Source organism: Mixophyes fleayi, chromosome 1, assembly GCF_038048845.1.
Source record: "Mixophyes fleayi isolate aMixFle1 chromosome 1, aMixFle1.hap1, whole genome shotgun sequence".
Taxonomy (NCBI): Eukaryota; Metazoa; Chordata; class Amphibia; order Anura; family Limnodynastidae; genus Mixophyes; species Mixophyes fleayi.
The window spans coordinates 99,963,524-99,982,045 of NC_134402.1; positions in this window are offsets into that span (position 1 = coordinate 99,963,524).

An 18,522-nucleotide genomic window follows, 5' to 3' on the forward strand; every position below is an offset into this window, starting at 1 on the left:
GGCAATTCCCCCCCTCCCTATAGATATGCAGGGCAGTACCCCCCCTATAGATATGCAGGCAGTTCTCCCCCTCCCTATAGATATGCAGGGCAGTTCCCCCCTCCCTATAGATATGCAGGGTAGTTCCCCCACTCCCTATAGATATGCAGGGTAGTTCCCCCCCCCTCCCTATAGATATGCAGGGCAGTTTCCCATCCCTATAGATATGCAGGGCAGTTCTCCCCCTCCCTCTAGATATGCAGGGCAGTTCCCCCTCCCTATAGATATGCAGGGCAGTTCTCCCCCTCCCTATAAATATGTAGTGCAGTTCTCCTCCTCCCTATAGATATGCAGGGCAGTTCTCCCCCTCCCTATTGATATGCAGGGCAGTTCCCCCCCTCCCTATAGATATGCAGGGCAGTTCCCCCCCCTCCCTATAGATATGCAGGGTAGTTCCCCCTCTCCCTATAGATATGCAGGGCAGTTCCCCCCTCCCTATAGATATGCAGGGCAGTTCCCCCCCCTCTCTATAGATATGCAAGGCATTTTCCCCCCCTATAGATATGCAGGGCAGTTCCCCCCCTCCCTATAGATATGCAGGGCAGTTCCCCCCCTTCCTGTAGATATGCAGGGCAGTCCCCCCCCCCTCCCTATAGATATTGAGGGCAATTCCCCCCCTCCCTATAGATATGCAGGGCAGTCCCCCCCTCCCTATAGATATGCAGGGCAGTTCCCCCTCCTCCCTATAGATATGCAGGGCAGTACCCCCCCCTCCCTATAGATATGCAGGGCAGTTCCCCCCTCCCTATAGATATGCAGGGCAGTTCTCCCCCTCCCTATAGATATGCAGAGCAGTTCCCCCCCTCTCTATAGATATGCAGGGCAGTTCCCCCCCCCTCCCTTTAGATATTCAGAGCAGTTCCCCCCCCCTCCCTATAGATATGCAGGGCAGTTCCCCCCCTCCCTATAGATATGCAGGGCAGTTCCCCCCCTCCCTATAGATATGCAGGGCAGTTCCCCCCTCCCTATAGATATGCAGGGTAGTTCCCCCCCCTCCCTCTAGATATGCAGGGCAGTTCCCCCCCCCCTCCCTATAGATATGCAGGTCAGTCCCCCCCCCCTCCCTATAGATATGCAGGGCAGTTCCCCCCCCTCCCTATAGATATGCAGGGCAGTTCCCCCTCCTCCCTATAGATATGCAGGGCAGTTCCCCCCTCCCTATAGATATGCAGAGCAGTTCCCCCCCTCCCTATAGATATGCAGGGCAGTTCCCCCCTTCCTTTAGATATTCAGGGCAGTTCCCCCCTCCCTATAGATATGCAGGACAGTTCCCCCCCCTCCCTATAGATATGGAGGCAAGTCCCCCCTCCCTATAGATATGCAGGGCAGTTCCCCCCTCCCTATAGATATGCAGGGTAGTTCCCCCCCCCCTCCCTATAGATATGCAGGGCAGTTCCCCATCCCTATAGATATGCAGGGCAGTTCTCCCCCTCCCTATAAATATGCAGTGCAGTTCTCCTCCTCCCTATAGATATGCAGGGTAGTTCCCTCCCTCCCTATAGATATGCACGGCAGTTCCCCCCCCCCCTATAGATATGCAGGGCAGTTCCCCCCCTCCCTATAGATATGCAGAGCAGTTGCCCCCCTCCCTATAGATATGCAGGGCAGTTCCCCCCCTCCCTTTAGATATGCAGGGCAGTTCCCCCCTCCCTATAGATATGCAGGGCAGTTCCCCCCCTCCCTATAGATATGCAGGGCAGTTCCCCCCCTCCCTATAGATATGCAGGGCAGTTCACCCCCCCTCCCTATAGATATGCAGGGCAGTTCCCCCCCTCCCTATAGATATGCAGAGCAGTTCCCCCCTCCCTATAGATATGCAGGGCAGTTCCCCCCCTCCCTTTAGATATTCAGGGCAGTTCCCCCCCTCCCTATAGATATGCAGGGCAGTTCCCCCCCTCCCTATAGATATTCAGGGCAGTTCCCCCCTCCCTATAGATATGCAGGGCAGTTCCCCCCCTCCCTATAGATATGCAGGGCAGTTCCCCCCTCCCTATAGATATGCAGGGCAGTCTCCCCTTCACTTACCTGTAGTGCCAGCGTCGCTCCTCTCCTCAGATCAGCAGATAGGAAGTGAAGACGTACTGCTTCCTGTCTGCTGCACAGCAACAGGCAGCCTGACGATTGGCTGTGTGTTGCTAACCACTGACCACCGATGCTTTTGATCGTCGAGCCCTCCCCCCCCCCCACGGCGACCCCCACAACACAACACATACACAACAACACACACTTGTTGCTTGCAATGAGGGGGTCAGTGTATCACAGCACTCGCAACGGGTGGCTTCCCATAACTCCTCCAAAGGCACCGGGTTATTGAGGCATCCATAGTTACACCCTGGAGTGTAGATATCTCTGATACATACAACAGAGGACACAACTTATAACCATGGTAGTGTCACCACACTAAAGGACTGGGCTTAACCTGTATACTTTTCTAAGCACAGACCAGTGCAATGTTAATGTAAGTGTACGTCTATTCTTTATAATGTTTATGTATTGAATGTTCTGTATTTTCATAAAACAAACAAGAATATATTTTCAGTCTCTTTTTTTTTTTTTTAAATCCAGTATTTTTATTGAAATTTTTTAAGATATAAACATACTAAACAACAAAAAGAAAAGAAAAACAATCGCATACATATCGGAATTAAATGATGGAATTTACAAGATTACATTAAAGCATAATAATAATAAATGTGCTATATTCATTCAGGATCATACATCGTAAATGCTTATACATAAGTATGTTACACATGCAGGGTTTATTACATGGACTCAGATACTTATTATAAGAACTGCGGTAGCCATACATTTAAGTAAATAGAGCATCTGTACTAGATGACACAGGATAGAATGGAGACTCTAACCATCTGTACCATATATTCTCAAATTCCTTCAGAGCCTGTCTGCTAGTATAAACAAATCTCTCGTGCCTTATGGTGGTATTGACCAGTGCCTTCCAATTTTTAACCGTGGGACTCGTCGGGGCCAACCACAGCCTCGCTATACAGACCTTAGCCAACATCAATAACTGTGAAATGTACATTTTTGTCAGTTTATTAACTTTCCCCTTCAATCGGAGCCCAAAGAGACAAGTGGCCTGTGAACTAAGAGACACTTCAATTCCAGTAACCTGAATACATCTCCTGATCCTTCGCCAGAAGATTTGTATACATGAACACTCCCATAGAAGGTGCCAAAAGTTAGCATTGATCGAATTGCATTTCGGACAGTTAGGGGTAGCATCCGGGCGAAATTTTGCCAATCTAATAGGGGTAAAGTAGGCCCTGTGTAAGATAAACACCTGTATTTGTTGAAATTTTAATGATGAAGTATAACCTTTAGTACTGTCTGTAACCATTTCCCACTCCTTGTCTGATAAAGGGCCAATATCTATTTCCCACTGATTCCTCAAACCATCCAAATCATCTGCAGTGGATTCATACAGAAGACATGAATACATTCGAGAGATCAGACCTCTATAACCCAAGGCCTGTAATTGTTTCTTCAGTGGATCCACCCCAAACACCAAAGTCTCTCCTTTAAATTGTGTGTTTAGGGCGTGTCGTAACTGAAGGTAAGAATAAAACATTGTTCTGGGTACAGAGAATTCCCCAACCAACTGTTCGAAGGATTTAAGTACATTTGTATCATAAAGCTGACCTACCGACACCACACCCAACCGAGACCACTCCCAGGCCCTCTTCACTGTATTCAACTTCTCAAATTTCTTTGCCCCCAGATAGGAGTATATGGATCAATGTCAGTTTGTTTCATTATTTTATTACAGATTGTCCAAATCTTAACTGCCTGAATCAGGAGCGGAGGAGCCCGCATACCAAGCCGCCCCGCCAGCAGTGACTGTAAGGGAGTGTGATTAGAATTAAATTGGTGTACCAACACCCAATGTAGCTCATGGTAATCGGGGTCCGAAACCCATGCCTTAAGGTGGACCAATTGAGAGGCAAAATAATATAATTTCAAGTTAGGAAGTGCAAATCCACCAGAAGATCTGGATCTATACAGTGAGCTGAGCTTGACCTTAGCCCTTCCCCCTCCCCAAACCAATGAAATCAAATAGCTATCAATGCATCGGAAAATGGAGGGTTGAATATATACAGGTGACTGCTGGAGTATATATAAAAACTTTGGCTGCACCATCATCTTAATTAAATTTATCCTACCGGAGACAGAAAGTGGGAGCTTCTTCCATACATGAGTTTTTTCTTTAATGTATTTGATCTGGGGCCGCAAATTAAGTTCTACATATTCAGCGGGGGTATTAGAGATCCATATTCCCAAGTATTTGAATTTCGATGCCCATTTAACTGTAAGCCTTCTGGCATTGTCACGGGACACTCCCATCCCAGAGGGAACACACTAGATTTATCCCAATTAATTTTTAGGCTGGTAAAAAACCCAAATCCATCAACCACCCGCAGCAAATGTTTTAGGGAAGTGTCGTGATCTGAAAGGAACAACAGCATATCATCTGCATATAATGCCACCTTATCCTCTCTGTGCTTTGATCTAAGTCCCACAATTTCTCTATCATGCCGGATCTTACAGGCCAGCGGCTCTATTGCTAATGCAAACAGGACCGGAGACAACGGGCATCCCTGTCTAGTACCCCGCTCTTATTGAAATTGTTGAGAAAGATGCCCATTGACACAGACCCGCGCCACTGGATGTGAATACAAAAGTTTAACCCATTTTATAAATTCCGGGCCCACTCCAAACCGGGACAATACCTCCCACAGGTATGGCCACTCCACCAAATCAAACGCCTTGGCTGCGTCCAAGGACACCACAACTTCGCTCTCAGAAGAGGGTGACCGCACCTGCAGGAGAGTATACAGCCTTCTAAGATTGATAGACGTGGACTTGCCCGGCATAAATCCCGTCTGATCCGGATGAATTAATTCCAGCACCACTCTAATTAACCTCAAAGCCAGTAATTTAGCTAGAATCTTAACATCATTTGCCAAAAGTGGAATCGGGCGGTAGGACTCAGGGTACAACAAATCTTTCCCTGACTTAGGCAGCACCACCACTATTGCCTCTGCCATTGAAGGGGAAAGAGCGCCAATCTCACCCAGCTCGCTGAATGTATCCAACAACCTAGACACAAAAAAGGGCCGGTGTTTTTTATATAATTCAATTGGGATTCCATCTACTCCAGGGGCTTTACCATTAGGGAATGACATAATAGCTATCTCAATCTCTTCAAGAGTAAAGGGTGAGTCCAAAAACTCCCTACTATCATCGGAGAGGACAGGAAGGGAGATACCATTCAAATACTGCTGTAACGTATCCATGTCATATCTGACCTGTGACTTATATGTATTTGTGTAGTATTTATGAAATACCTCAACAATATCAGGCATCAGATACTTCTTAACCCCACTGTCATCACAGATAACCGGTACTGCTGCATCTGCCCTCTCCGCCCTTGTCAGATAAGCCAGGAAGCTACCATTTCTATCCTTCTCTGCATATCGTACATGCTTAGAAAACAGAAATTTACGTTTGGATTTCTCAAATACATACTCTACCCACTCTCTCTGGGCCAACTGCCATGTTCCCCTTGCAACCTCAGTTTTGTCCGCAATGTATTGTGCTTCTAAGGATTTACACTTTTTCTCTAATATCTGTTTTTTTTGTCTGGACGACTTTTTAATTTCAGCTATGCAAGCAATTAATGTCCCCCTTAGGAAAGCCTTAAAAGCGTCCCAAACTATAGGTGGCCTTGCTGTTACCAGATTATCTACAAAGAAGCCTTCCCACTGTGTCACCAAGGTCGCTCCTGTACCCATCAAGGAGAGCCAGAAGGGATTTAATTTCCAAAAGGACTGGCCTCTATCAATTGCAAAATCAATAGATAGGCAGAGGGGCGAGTGGTCAGAAATTCCCCTAGCCCTATATTCCACGCTCCTTACCAGCGGTACCAGAGAGTGTGACAGCAGAGCCAGATCAATTCTTGAAAATGCATTATGTGATGTAGAAAAGCAGGAGAATTGGACATCTTCTGAGTGCCTCAAACGCCATACATCTACTAACCCCATTTCCTCAACCAGAGCAGAAAAAGCCGACTTAGGGTTGCCAACTACAGCATTTTTCTCTCGCCATCTGTCCACCTCTCCATTTATCACATTATTAAAATCCCCTATACAAATGGCTGGAACATCTGGGAACAATGCCATGAATTCTCCACATTTCCTTAACACCTCACCATTATATGGTGGGGGTATATATACAGCTAACAGAATCACCGGAACCCAATTAATGACAGCCTTCATCAGTACAAACCTTCCCCCTGCATCCACTTGAATTTTTTCCAAGGAGAAGCAGAGACGTTTATGTACCAATATAGAGACCCCTCGAGAATTAGTCGTGTACGTAGAGTGGTATGCCCTACCTACCCATGCTTTTTTAAGGGCGAGTATTCTATCACCGTGTAAGTGGGTCTCCAATAGACAAACAATATCAGGATCATTTTTTCTAATTTGTCTTAGTACAAGAGAACGTTTCACAGCATTATTTAGGCCCCGCACATTCCAGGAGAGAATTTTCAGCTCCTTATCCGATGTACCAGAATACATATAATAGTAGTCCCTCTTATCTCACTACCCCGCATCCCACACCCCTGCAGAGCATACATTGACATACTTATAAGCACATATAATCCTTGTCTATATATTTGCGATAACATTAAAACTAACCACAACATAAATAACTTTAATACTAAACCCATACCCCCCACCCTGTATACTTCACCCAACTTAAGTATACCTTAAACCCTAACTAAAATTACCTTAAGATATTCAGCAGGCCAGCACACTACCAAAAAAGGTCATCCGCCAACCCGCAAAATACCAGAAGATAGAGGAAGGAAAAGGAAGGAAGGAAAAGGGGGGAATTGAGACAAGAGAGGAAAAGAACGGCCTTAAAGCCATGGGCTCTCCAGCCCATTACATATTTTTTTTTTTTTTTACAGTGGACCTTTCAATATTAGTTTGAAAATCACAGACCCCACCTGAGCGAAATACATTTTTTTTTTTTTTTTGTACCACAGAAGAGAAATTACATTATGTATAGCAAATACCATGCATAATATCAATGACAAATCAGCAATGTCCAAAGGACTATCAGGAGAGACATAAAAAAAGTACTCATCCAGCATCAGCGTCCAGCAGCAGCTAGGCGGTCCAACCAAATTGCAGCCTCTCGGGGAGTATCAAAAAAGGATGTACGGCCCTCTGAAACCACTCTCAACCGGGCAGGGAAAATCATGGCATATGGGATCTGTAAATCTCTCAATCTTCTCTTCACCGGAATGAATTGAGCCCTGTTCTTTTGTACATCCAGAGCGAAGTCAGGATACATTGCTACTCGCTGACCATTGTATTCCACTGAACCTTTCTGCCTAGCCAAGCGTAGAATGGTATCTCGGTCACGATAGTGCAACAATTTGGCTATGAAGGTGCGTGGGGGGGCTCCAGGAGGGGGTGCTTGAGTTGGAATACGGTGGGCCCGCTCCACTGCGAATTGGGCTGTAAATGAATCTGTACCAAACAGTTGGATTAACCACTTTTCCAAGAAGGATTCTGGGGAGACACCTTCTGCCTTCTCGGGCAATCCATCATCATCATCATCATCATCATTTATTTATATAGCGCCACTAATTCCGCAGCGCTGTACAGAGAACTCATTCACATCAGTCCCTGCCCCATTGGAGCTTACAGTCTAAATTCCCTAATATATACACACACTCACACAAAGACAGACAGAGAGGGAGACAAACAGAGACTAGGGTCAATTTTTTTGATTGCAGCCAATTAACCTACCAGTATGTTTTTTGGAGTGTGGGAGGAAACCGGAGCACCCGGAGGAAACCCACGCAAACACAGGGAGAACATACAAACTCCACACAGATAAGGCCATGGTCGGGAATCGAACTCATGACCCCAGTGCTGTGAGGCAGACGTGCTAACCACTAGGCCACTGTGCTGCACAATCCAACCAACCGAATGTTGCTGCGACGCAAACGCCCCTCCATATCCGTAAGCTTTTGTTTAAACAGAGAGGCTTGCACTTCCAGACTCTCCAACCGGCCTGCAACTGGTGCAGAAGTGTCCTCCAATGTAGACACACGTGTCTCCACTTCACCCACTCTCTCCCTGATTTTTTGCACGTCTTGCCGGAGAAGAGAGAGGTCCACCTGCACCTCTCCTATTTTATCCGTAACACGCTTTTCAGATGCCCCAATGGCCTGCAGAACCTGCTGTAATGTAACTTCAGGGTCCGCCAGTGGAGCCGACAAAAGGGGGGTGACGGGATGTGATGCATCTCCTGAACCAGAGGCTGTAGTGGAGGAGCGAGCAAAGCGGTCCAATTTTCCCGCTGCGGTGGACTGGTTATGTTTGCCCATAATTTCACAGGAAAGATGGGATGATATTTATCCTATAAGCTTATATGCAACCCTGTAACCTGTATAGCTTTAATTACATATAGGTGTACAGCTCAGATTGTATTGCTAGCAGTGCATTGCAGCCAGTTATCTTCACAGAGAAAGGTATATCTCCTCCAACAAAACTGATAATGATAATCAAATAAGTCCAGAGCCCAATTCAGTTACTCCTCACTTGTACAAGGATATAAATGTACCTGTATCAGATGGATATCACAGGCTGTGTTCACCTAGGCCAGTATGTGGTATTACAGAGGCGCTATGTCCCAGCAGTCATCAACTGCCACAAACTGCCACAGACTGCCTGTAGTATTCCTCTACCCAGATGCTCAACTCTTTCTCTCCCAGTCTCGGGTAAAATGGCAAGAGCACTATCAAAACAGGTACACTATGTACAGCAACTATTCGGATGCACAGTTTTGGGTCCAAAAGTTTCTTTATTCCACTATAACGGAGATCAACAGGATATCTGGGATGGAGAGCTCGTAACTGTGCTTGCTACTCCATGCTCGTCCAGGCCACGCCCAAGTCTGTTTTTAGTTTTAGTTTATGTTATTATTTTAGACATTATGGTCAGACATATTCCTGTAGATGGAATAATAAATGTATATCCTTATCCACAGCCAGGGTCACCAAAAAGGTGTATTTGCTGATCAAATATTTACAAAATTGTATTTTTTAACGTGACCTAATAGTGTTCCATTTTTTTTTTATCTTGACTGAAACTTAACAAACCCAAACACTTCACAACAAATAAATTTTATTAGACAAGCTAGATTTGCAATCAAGCACATTTCTCAGTTAAGTCAAATACACTACATGCACTGTAAAGCTATTTAACTTGCATAAACCATTTGCTGTATTGCTGAGCCAAAGGATATTGTATTTAGGTCCTTAAGGAAATGAATTCAAGAGTTTTGGTAACTTTGTGTATTATCTTAAGTCCTTCAGTCTTCAGTGATTTTGTTAGGTAGATGGTCATAGCTAGAAGACAAGATATTCCCATATAAAAGTATAAAAGAACACATTGTGTAATTTATATATGTGTATATATATATATATATATATATATATATATATATATATATATATTTATATATATATATATATATATATATATATATATATATATTTATAAATTAAACAAAGAGAGAGAGAGAGAGAGAGAGAGAGAGCAGTTTTAAAGTGTTTTAAAAACCTGGGAAGGTTTATTGCGCTTGTAATGTAAATATGATGAAAACAAAATTGCCCAAGTACGCATAATTGCCTTTCGAAACAGTAAATAGAAATATGTTTCAGGTTTACTTCTAATATTTTTACTGGTAGTTTTAAAACAAATTAATACTGACACATTGTTAAAGTGAATATACCAATAGCATCTACAGAAGAATGTGTATGAGGGCAAATTTTCATTGACCTCTATTTTCTATCTACTGACGACTGAATCGTTACATTTTTCCTAGCTGTCAGTATGTCAGTATGTTGTATGTTTCAGAGATTGTTTCCTGGCTAAGTTAAATAAAAAATAACAAAAGTAATATTCTGCTGTTTATTATAATTAAAATAAAATCTTTTCTGGCATTTATTATAATTTTTCCACTGGATGGCACTTTATTGTGGGGCTGAAGAGCCAGTCAATAAAGATATGATTTGTATCTTCTGGGTCTATTTATAAAGATGCAATGAGCCATGCAAACGGAGAAAACAGCAGTTTTCTCTGTAAAATGGGCATCGCATGTAATCGCATTATCTACAGTGGGTTCATTCCATTTAACATTGCAGAACTTGGACTCCATATATTTATATGGGAACTACGAAACAGTTTACAAAACTACCCAGAGCTTTACTTTTTGCAGTTAAGCTTAAAATCCTAACACCCGATTGTGCAGAGGCCTCTACAGAGTTTTTATGCAGCCGGAGCCTTTCGCATAGATTGAACTGTGCTTGCCTGGACGTTTTACCGACACATGCGCAGAAGATCAATAGGAAGAAAGAGGAAAGAAGATCCGTCATGTAGGACCATCGTTACTGTGTAAGGAGCAATGTGAAGCATTATGCTGCGATACATATTGTTGCCTATGGCAATAAATATCACATAGATAGTAAATAGACCCCATATTCTGCTAACATTACTCTCTGGGTCACATTTGGAGTTACAATTGCTAGAAGGTGCAATTTTGCACCTTGGCAAAACCATGTTTTTCTCTGCAGGGTGTTTAAAATGTGCAGCAGATTTACAGTTGCTAGCATTGCAAAGTAAAGCTCCCCCTGTATTTGTGCGCTACAGGTAAAAGCTGCCGGTATTTTCTCTGCGTACCAGATACAATTGCATTTATTCTTCTTGTATTGCATCATGGTTTGTCCAAGTACAAAGTTGCACCTTTTTCCTGGATTTGTGCCTATCTCTAAATGAGGGCTGTGCCATCAAGAGCCCCAGTAACTAGAGCGATAGCTTGCTTGAATTTGAACAATATTTAGTTTTATATATCAAGCCAGAAGTGCAGTTTTGCCTGTATATATTTGGCTGTATCTTCAATATTCTCGGAAATGCCTGTTTAACTTACAAAACGTACCCGTCAAAAATGTAGCGTTACCTGCACATAATCAAATATTCCAACTGAATGAAGCATATCTTATTTTAAAGCTGCAGCTGTGATTTACACAAAACTATGGTTTTCATATCCAGAAAACTGTTTTTTCACACGTTTCAGCTCAGTTTTCCATTTGACAATTCTCATTCTCACATTTGTAACATGGTAAAGGACTAACTTTCCCAGCGGTACCAAATGAGTTTACAATACATGAGGTGCTATGGTTTTACTGTAACACTAAAAAATAATAATACACAATAACCAAGCTGGAGGGAGCAGCAGTCAATTCCACATATAGTATTAAGTACATAATAAAGGTCATTTGTGTAACGGCAAAAATGCCACCCTATACTGTTTACTGATGTCATGCACTTATTTTTGGACACATTTTTTTATTATTATTATTATGATTACTATTATTATTAAGATATTTATATAGTGACAGCATATTCCCAGCACCTTTAATTGAGAGCAAACACAGTAAAATAATATGTACCTGTTTCCATGGTGTAATGCTTTAAAATTCTGGTGATTGTGGATAAAATGATGGGAGCAGATTGGATCGCTAAAAGGGGGCTAGATGCACTCACCCACCTATATTGCACCCACATACATAAACAAGTTTTTGTTTGGAAGGAAGAGACATTTATGAGAACCAAGGGGTGAAAATTAAGGGAAGAGGATAAGTAGCAGCCTGGTTAGCTGGTGGACACAGATGGCCTAATTCATCGAACGCAAAGTAAACCCAATTTGTGTTTTTTTTAAATATGGGTATAAGTACGCTCTGGCTATAGGGCACTTGTGCTATAGCTGGTGCAAGTGATATGGCTAAAAGTCACTTACCTCGGAGATGCGCTGAACATTGGCATGCCCTTATTGTGCATTGCCCATAGGCGTCTGTCCCTTCACTCCCCGTCCCGCCCTTCAAATCAGAGGCTGTTGAAAGTGTCATTTGCGTTCAAAGATGAATTGCGTGCACTTGCGTTCACTTGTGTATAGTCCGTTACCAAGCATACGCAGAGCTATTTAACAATAAATACAGCACACAACGGGACTTACGTTACTTAATGAACAGGCCCAGAGCCTCTTTGCTTCACAGGTGCTCTACTGTAATGGTGTTTGTAATTGGAAGTCATCCTGTACATTCTATTGGATGCCTTTTGCATCTTGAACTCTCCTTTGATTAGGAAAAGGGCATTTTTATCCCAATGTAATAAAACATTCGAGCACATAAATGTGACTCAAGTAATACAGAAAGTCCACTTACTTGATTTATTTAATACATAAAAAAGGCTTTAAGTGAGGTCAGGGGAGGTTTCAGGTAGAGACAGTTCTAATAAGTGATTATTTTACTTTTGCCAGCATGCAGAACAAAAAACTAAGATCAGATTCCGCTCTATGAACATACAGTATATCTCCCAATATTCCCAACTGGAAATTTGTGACAAATTGGTCACACATGCTGATTCACCCAATCTGTCCTCAGATCCACCAAAACCATGCCCAGATTTGGCCAAATGCTCCTTTTCCAACATGCACTTTTCTGTTTTTACAACAATATCAATATAATACACACTTCAAAAAAGTGAAAATAAACACTTGGCTACAAAGGGAAGAACTCCATATCGTCAGTTCTCCAAGGGTCATTTGCAAATCACAAAAAGTGTGGAGTTGCGATGCTTTTTCGGTGTGACAGTGCACCTGCTTGTCTGCCATGCACATCTCAAGCCCACCTGAATGCTCTGTACAATTAATCTGTACTTATCTTTGTGGGTTTCCAAATAAAACTGAACGTGTGCACAGTGAAAACAGTAAAAATATCACATCAAAGTCTAACCTACTAACACTTTAGATTCACTCTCTTCATTAAACTTTTACATTTTTCTTCTAAAAAATTGTTTTGTTTATCTTCATTTATATATGTATTTAGTTTAAATTAATCAAGAGAGTGAGGGGACAGTACCTGATTTCAAGGATATTTGTCCTTGAAAGCAGGTATTGCCCCTGTAAATATACACTCTCTAACCCTTTATCTAATTTAAATAATTATGGTCTACAATGAAATTTCCCCCTTCAGTGCAACACTAGGCTCTCGTGTCCCCAAACTGCATGTAGCAATAAGTGATCCCACTCCGCCCAACTCTCCCCGTTAGCATCTGAAAACGTTTGCCCCCCCCATATATGCAGCCACCTTAGACTTAAATTCCATGCGATTCCTCATAAATCTGGGTGAGATCATGCAAAAAGAAGAATATATTACAAAGGACATTTGCCCTTAAGCACATGCAGCACTGTGAGCCCAAGAATCCCACACAGCCTGTATTGTACTAGAGCCAACTCAAAGTTCGTCAGTCTATTATACTTAGCATTGCAGGTTTCCTGTACGGCCTGTGTTCTCTTCTGAACCTGGACAGAGCATGGACAACACCATAGCTGGCAAATTCTGAACAATAGTAAGAGTAGGGCGATAGATAGATAATCCACTAATGTGTCCTAACCTCGAATAGCTGAATGTGACCACTTTACTTGCCTACATGTGACCAACCTAATTACAGTTTTGGTAACTCACCGATTCGGCCAAGTTTCCGGCTCTGCCAGTGTCTCCTCCTCATTGGGCGTACAACACAAGCTAAGGCAGACAGTTTTACATGTCATCACTACATTTGTAAAATATAAAAAGACAGCGCTCAGACAGAAGACCTTTGAAGTGTGGTTAGAATTGCTAACCACTAAGCCACCGTGTTCCAGTAGCTTGTGGTCTCCTTCAATCGCTGGTTTGTGACCATAAATTGGGCAGCATGGTGGCTTAGTGGCTAGCACTTCTGCCTCACAGCACTGGGGTCATGAGTTTGACTCCCGACCATGGCCTTATCTGTGTGGAGTTTGTATGTTCTCCCGGTATTTGCGTGAGTTTCTTCCCACACACCAAAAACATATTAGTAGGTTAATTGACTGCTATTAAAATTTGCCCTAGTCTCTCTCGGTGTGTGTGTTACAGAATTCAGACTGTAAGCTCCAATGGGGCAGGGACTGATGTGAGTGTGTTCACTGTACAGCGCTGCGGAATTAGTGGCACTATATAAATATATGATTGATGATGATGATAACTCAATGAAAATAGTTGACTAATATTTAATAAAATGAAAGCTCACATGAAATTTGTATATACTTTACTCTGTTGATGGCAGAATCTTGTGTAACACACCTTGGACTTAGATATGTAAAAGAAACATAGTTAAAAAATAGTTTACTAAATATACTAAAATACAATGCAACAATTGTTATTCTGACACTCACATTGAAATTAAGCATTTGATATGCGCCCATAAGAGCGCAGGAGAATTAGAAATCTTTAAAACATATCTTTGTGACTGCCCTGTAGGAAATAGTAAAGTATAACGGGCTCTTGTTGAGTTGAACACAATTTGCATTTTTGACGCACAATATGCTTCTTTACTTCTGAGCAAGAGCATAAAGCACTAGTTCCGACAATTGCGTTCAACGCAGCGTGAGACACTCAATGTGAGCACTAAAATGAATCTACAATGAAAATGTGTTATATAACTTGGCACAAGCTAATGCTTAGAGCCAGAGCTTGCTTCATGTAATATACTGGATGCAGTAACATAAAATGAATGCTGGTTTGTAACAGTTTGTCTAGTTCATTTGACTCAAATATGTTCATGCTTTGCAAACGTACAGAGTTAGATGAGGTGGTAAATTTCACAATCTTATCCACACCTGCTAGAAAATGTTAAAAATGTTATGGGCAAGTTTATTTATTTATTGGCCATAGAGAGCATTATTTATTTTATAGTGTATAGCAGTGTTGTCCAAGTTTTGTCATGGAACTATATGAGTTTTAGATACATATTCACTGGCTGGTTTCCATTTAAAATGTGAGGTCAATGGAGGTTTCAGGTAGAGATGAACAAAACAACAAAGCAATCTGCTAATCTGAGCGCGCTGCACGAACCTCCTAACATCTGAATCTGCTGGTGGTATTTTGTTTTTTCAACTAATCATTCGAAGTTCCATGTTATGGAAAGTGACACTCCATCCTAGATGAAGCTACATACATCTGCCCACCTAAAGAGACTGATGGAAAAAAAATTGAATGGTTACTCATAATTCAAGTCACGTAATTTAGAGTAACACAAAAAGATGCTGAAATCTCTCCACATAACATCATCATCATCAACTAGTTATATAGCGCCGCTAATTCAGCAGTGCTGTACAGAGAACTCGCTCACATGAGTTCCTGCCCCATTGGAGCATACACTCTAAATTCATGTGTCAGTTTACAGCAGAAAATACTTTGATAACTATAAAACAGGATTATCAAAGATGTAAAATTTTATATTTCTCATTTGATGGGGAATTTGTGGTTTCTCTGAAAATATGCTTTGTGTCTTATAGAAAGAGCTTGATTTGCATGTGTAGAACATCTATATCTATGCACATTTGGGAATATCTTTACAGAATATTCCATGCAAAAGTTCCTCCCAGCGTGAAGGTAGCACATGGATTATCTGAACATCCAAAGTTTGTGCGTATTGCAGTTTTTGAGGTGGGATTCGAATGCACATCTTGCATCAGTGTAAACACCATCACATAGCACAACCTGTTATTAAATTTGTGGGAAACACACTGATTTGGGGCAGCACGGTGGCGCAGTGGTTAGCACTTCTGCCTCACAGCACTGGGGTCATGAGTTCAATTCCCGACCATGGCCTTATCTGTGTGGAGTTTGTATGTTCTCCCTGTGTTTGCGTGGGTTTCCTCCGGGTGCTCCGGTTTCCTCCCACACTCCAAAAACATACTAGTAGGTTAATTGGCTGCTATCAAAGATTAACCCTAGTCTCTGTTTCTGTCTCTCTCTCTCTCTGTCTGTGTGTCTGTGTAAGTTAGGGAATTTAGATTGTAAGCTCCAATGGGCAGGGACTGATGTGAGTGAGTTCTCTGTACAGCGCTGTGGATGAGTGGCGCTATATAAATAAATGATTGCTACCTGATTTTCTATTGGGCAGTAAGTTTCATGTTTATTTGCATGGATGAAAACCTATGCAGTGTAGCGAGAGGGACACCTTCTTGTATGTGCATTCTCCACCCCTTACTGTTCAATATACATCAGACTATGGAGATCACAATCTAGTTTTAACTGATTCTGTGCATAATACAGTGCATTACTGCTATAGCAAACCACAGTGTAAGTAACACTTCCTTCCACTCACCTGGGGCTGATCATCCTCTTGCACAAGATTTGCTTCCCAATAAATTCCATTTAGCCATGCAAATTATATGAGGCCCTGTAAAAATAGCCCCACTATCCACCAATACAGTGTTTTTATATCACAATTGACCTTTTGGGGCACTGGGGACATGCCTCCAGTTCATAAATGACTCTCAGTTTCTATGCATTTATAGGTAAAGCCCCCAGGAATCATAAAGCACAGAGATTTTGAATGCCACAAGTTTCACAAGGAACATAGTATTTGTAACATCCTAGTAGGAATTGCACCTGGTTGAAATTAAGTGTGGGTAAATTTAACAAAAAAAAAACAAAACTAAAACCAAAGTGTTTAACTAACGTTAGTGCTCATTTCCACTTGCAGCTTTGGTTTATTTTGTTGAGTACAGCAAAATAGCACAAAAAACATCTGTTTAGACTTGTTTTACTCACATCTAACTAGCATCCAATATATTAAAGGTAAAATAAACCTTGTGGGTGGGCATGAAATATGCAACAAGCTACTTACTACAAAATTACACTGTACACATATTGCAAAGCGACACGGATAACTTCACCATAGAGAATTATTTTATTTTCCAGGTAGTTTTTAAGAGTCAAAATGTATAGAAACTGCATAGGTGTGAATGCATTTGTAACAAGGGTTTTAGGGAGTCTTTTATTCAATTAGACTTCATTTTTAAATTGTGTATGTGTCTTCAGTTTTTCTTTTAATTCATTCGGTACAATGGCCAGTGTAGAACTACCGTGGATGCAGGGGTATTGTTCGTTATTGTGTTTGGGGGGTTTGGCCTTCTCAGGGTCCCAGCAGGAGACCCGCCCCACATTTTCGGGGCCGCCACATATTTTCCTGATGTTGCTGATATGCTCTGAGGACCGTAGAGTGGACTGGAGATCTTTTCTCAGCGTGGCCACATGTACAGTGGGCATGCTCAGCAGAGGACCCCTCCAGAGCAGAACAAGGAACCATATCATTCTGTATCGCCGGGCCCTAACCGAAACTCTGCTATGGGGCCCGGTGATGCAGAGTTTTACCCCTGTCTTAGGGCCTATTGTAAATTATTCCGGGACCACTGTGGTAGCAAAGTTACTACTCCAATGGTCTCAGTCCCGTTAATTACCCTTTTTGTGGAGGGGCAATTGATGTGCATTCCAACAAATGCTACTAAAAATGCACAATCTGCACCCAACTATATCATTACAATAATCTTGCGTGGCCGAATTAAGTTTAATATTTTCACTGTACTGCAAAATGAGGTGGCGCGCCATTATGCTCTATAATTCGCAAGGAACACCATCACTCTGACCAATTCCTCCATTCTACTGTACAAATATTTGCTCTTCCGCAAATCTGTCCTGGTGGAATTCTTGTTAAACATGCGCAAATAAAGGCACAGTTGTGCTGTGGATATGCCAGTTTTCACTTTCATAGATGACCTACAGGAACAGATGTAGCAATAGACACAAACACCTGTGCCCAGGTAGCCGATGCTGAGAGGTGGCCCTTTTCCTGTCCATTGCACTTGTATACTTTTTTTCAGCAAATAAAAATTAACAGAAATTATCTACTATATAAATGCCTAGTGGCGTGTGTGGAAAAAAAAAAACAAGCTGCAGCGCCACCTGCTGGGCAGAGTTATACACTGACCTATATATTTCTTGAAGGAGAAGTGACAGTTGGGAGTGGTTGGTGGTTGCCGGGGGTGACAGTAGGGAGTTTTTAACACCTTAAGTAGCTTGATGAAGGATGTGGCGATGAAGATGAAGGATGAGGTGATGGAGAAAAATGATGAGGTGGTGACATGTGGACAAAACCACGTTAAAAAAGGGCGCTTGCGTCGGGAAGTAACGCTCTTCCCCTGAGGAGGCCTGGGCTAGGCCCAAATGCATGACAAGAACCTTTTTAACACTTTAAGTAGCTTGATTTGACTAGAATGCATGAGTATCATGCACGGGTCAACTTGTAAGAAAATAAACTGCTATGTACATGTGTATATGTGGACAGGATAGGTGCCTGCTCCATTATAGGATTGCTTTGTAATAGATTTATTTAAAAGAGATGGGCTAGTAGATAGGATAGCGCTTGGAGCACCAAGTATTGCGTGGCTTCAGGTTTCAATGATGTAAACGTGACCCTGTATAAGATATATATATATGTATACATGGGTATTTAA